Raw genomic sequence first — 3,651 nt, forward strand, 5'->3', positions numbered from 1 at the left:
AACTGAGTTGTGAAAACTAAAGGAGATGGTCCTGGGAGCCTGGCAGAGGAACACCACGCTGTGCTAGAAACACGTTTATGTGAGAGTGTGCAGCTGTTCCACAGAGCAGGAATTCTCAAGTCCAACAGGTGTCCCGAAAAACCAAGACACCCGGACAGACCCCATTTACTCTCTTTATTCATGATGCATATTGTGAATGATTCAGCAGTGATGTCACTTTGAACAGAAACATGTTAGTCTTTATAAAATCTCAACTATAGTTTTTAGCTGATGTCATAAATTCCTCTGATTTTCGACCATCATCATATAGAGACATGTTCACCATCCAACACACCCTACTGTTCAAAACAAGTCTCTTCTGCTCACCAAAGCTGTATTTATTTGATCAAAAACACAGTAAAAATAGTGAAATATTATTAGAATGTAAAACATCTGTTTTCTGTGTGAATCTGTGTTAAACAGTCATTTATTTCTGTGATGCTCCGCTGTATTTTCAGCATCATTCCTCCAGTCTTCAGTGTCACATGATCTTCAGAAATCAGAATAATATGATGATTTACTGCTCAAGACACATTTAATTTGTTAAACATGATCATATTTCCTTATTCTGTAATATTACGCTATTTCACATCCCCCTCGCTGTATCTGCAGTCATGCAAACTGAAGGATTCTTGAAGAGATTCTTACATTATTAAAATGACTTTCACTAAAGAACTGGTCTCTCAGATCCCAGGTTTGTGTGTTTTGCTTGCACTTACACAAGTGTCTTTATAATTAATGAGCCCTCAACATCATCATTTATTTCTCATTGACCTCTATGATACTAATGAGTCTCATGTGCTCTTGTCCGCCCACATGAACCAAGACACACGCCATGACATCACTTCACGTTCTCACGGCATGACGTCTACAGAACACTACACACACACACACACACACACACACACACACACACACACACACACACACACACACACACACACACACACACACACACACACACACACATGATGCATGACTAATGCTGAGTGGGCAGCCACTGAAGCAGAGAGCATGATGGGGATTTCCAGATATGATATGTGTGAACTAGATTAGAGAAAAAAAATACAATAATATAGATTATTCACTGTTTAGATGATATTCAATATATTCAATGTTGCTATCTCTGTATTTAAAAATGTATTTAGTTAGCATTTGTAGTACACTTGAACCCATCTTTCATACATGGTACACTCAAGTGTACTACAAGTGAATACATTTTGTATGTTAAAAGTGCATTTTGGTGTATATTCAAAAGAGGTTTTATTGGGAAAAACAAAACAAGAAAACTCTCAGCTATCAATCAGACGACAGAAGACTTGGAGAAGTTTGAGAGTGACAGCAAAGTTTGATCATGACGATCATTTAATGGCAATAGCATACAGTAGAAAGAGCCTCGCACATTCATATGTGACCTCCATCTCTCCGTCAAACCACTAACCCATATGTGAACGTTTGGAGGTTTTCTGTAACCTTCAGCAGTGTGGCTGAAGTTGGACTCTCTGCTGTTTCTCTTTCTTCTGTTCGCTGGTTCACTGAGGACAGATGAACGTCTGCGTGACCTCTTCTCGCTGGCGCTGCAGATTCGACCGAAATCTGGAAACCCAAGCGCTGGTTTAGCTCTCTTTCTGCTGGATTTCATATGACAACTTACTATATTTTCCATATAGTTCTGACTCTAAATTCTGAAATGCGTCTGAAGCTGACTTACAGTCTCTGTATTAGTACAGGTGAACCCGGAAGGGATGTAAAACTCTTTTTTTAATGCATTATTTGACTTCCAAATCAGCATATGATATAATACAGTATTGCTGTTGCTTCCTGTTTTCTGTGCAATGATTATGTCTTTGAATCAGCTGAAAACAAACATCTTAAGGTGGTTTCCCAGCCTGACCACCTGACCCCGAGTGACCCAAACCCCATTAAAACCATCAAAACCAGGCTGGAGATTAACTAACCACCTCAGCTGTTTTAGGAGGGAATAGTAATGCTGTAGACATGCACGAATTTAGATTCAAACCATATTTCTGACATGATTACTGGATTTCCCCTCAAAGAATTAAACTTCATGAGTTTACAAAATTTTTTAAATTTCATACTACTGTTTTTAACATGCACCCCAATTAGTTTATAATATTTGTATCAGGGTTATTATTAAAATAAAATAGAGCAAAACAAATAAAAACACAATAACATAACATAAAATACATAAATAAAAATAAACTGTTTTGTTACTTAACATTAAGTGAAATGAAATAAAATAAATAAATAAAAATAAACGTAAAAATGTTTTGTTACTTAAAATAACATTAAATGAAATAAAATAAACACATATTGAACATTTTATTTTAGCTAGTTGCAAAATTTCTCAATTTTACTGAGAACTTACATTTTTTATAAAAAATAAAAACAATGAATACAAAATCACACAACTTATTTTAAATAGAAACAAAAAATATTAAAATAAAACTGATTCAAAAATTTAATTAATAAAAACTATAACAGTAAACTAAAACATCATTAATGAAATAAAATAAACATTAATTAAAATAAAATTAAATTTAGTTGTATTTTAGCTAGTTGCCAAAGCAACATTTCTCATTTTCATTTACTCAGAATTGTGATACAAAAATAACTAAACCAAAAATAATAATTAAATACTTAATCGATATAAACACACAGTATTAAAAATAAATAAATGCAAAAACACACAAAAAATAGCAAAAAACTTTACAATTAAAAAACACAAAACTGAAAATGTACAATATTACTAATATACAAAGCCAGGTTTATATGACAAATATTTATTTATTAACAAAAACTATAATAGCACAATGGTACTGTTTTATACTCTTCACAGGTTTACATGTTGGACGACAGTGAAGGAAAACGTTCAGATTTCTCTCTAAATGCCACATATTTGCCATTTTCTTCAATGTTCCCTTTTAAGGCGGCACAAAAGGTTATGAGGTGTGAGAAATTCATGCAACACCTGCACTTTTAGTAAGTTCACGACATGGCTGCTGGTTGCAGGTTTATGCTGTTAAGGGATGGAAAATATTAGTGATTTTTAAACTAAACGAGCCAAAAGTTCATCATCATTTCAAAGCCTCCATATTACGGTCAGCGATGCATTCATGCTAAAGTTTATTTATGCACACGGATCCTCGCTGACAGAAGAGTGCTGATCAAAGACAAGCGCTATTTAAAGCTTCAGACATCATTCTCCTGGACGCAGGTTCAAGGGATCTGGACTCAAGCGTTTATAATGGTGTTAACAAATAAACTCGTGGCCGAAACCTAAACCAGCCTCGTCCTGGATGGCACAAAGCACTGTGGGTACAGCCACCAGCTTGGCCCAGCTTAAATGCTTCTCTGTGTTTATAATTTTCCTTCAGAGAAACTCAAGCCGCTCCCTTTCACTGATGGCAAACAGCTCCAGAGAACAGGGCCATGGACTTTCCAGCAGTGAGCGAACGGATGGACAGCGTGTGAAGCGGCGAATAGAAAAAACAATAAAAGAACAAACAGCTTTTGTCCTGATTGAAGTCAAAGGAAAGGAAAATGGATACCAAATGTGAGAGTAAACCTGGTTTCCTGGAAACCTCGCCT

This window comes from Carassius carassius, chromosome 7 (genome assembly GCF_963082965.1).
Source record: "Carassius carassius chromosome 7, fCarCar2.1, whole genome shotgun sequence".
Lineage (NCBI taxonomy): Eukaryota > Metazoa > Chordata > Actinopteri > Cypriniformes > Cyprinidae > Carassius > Carassius carassius.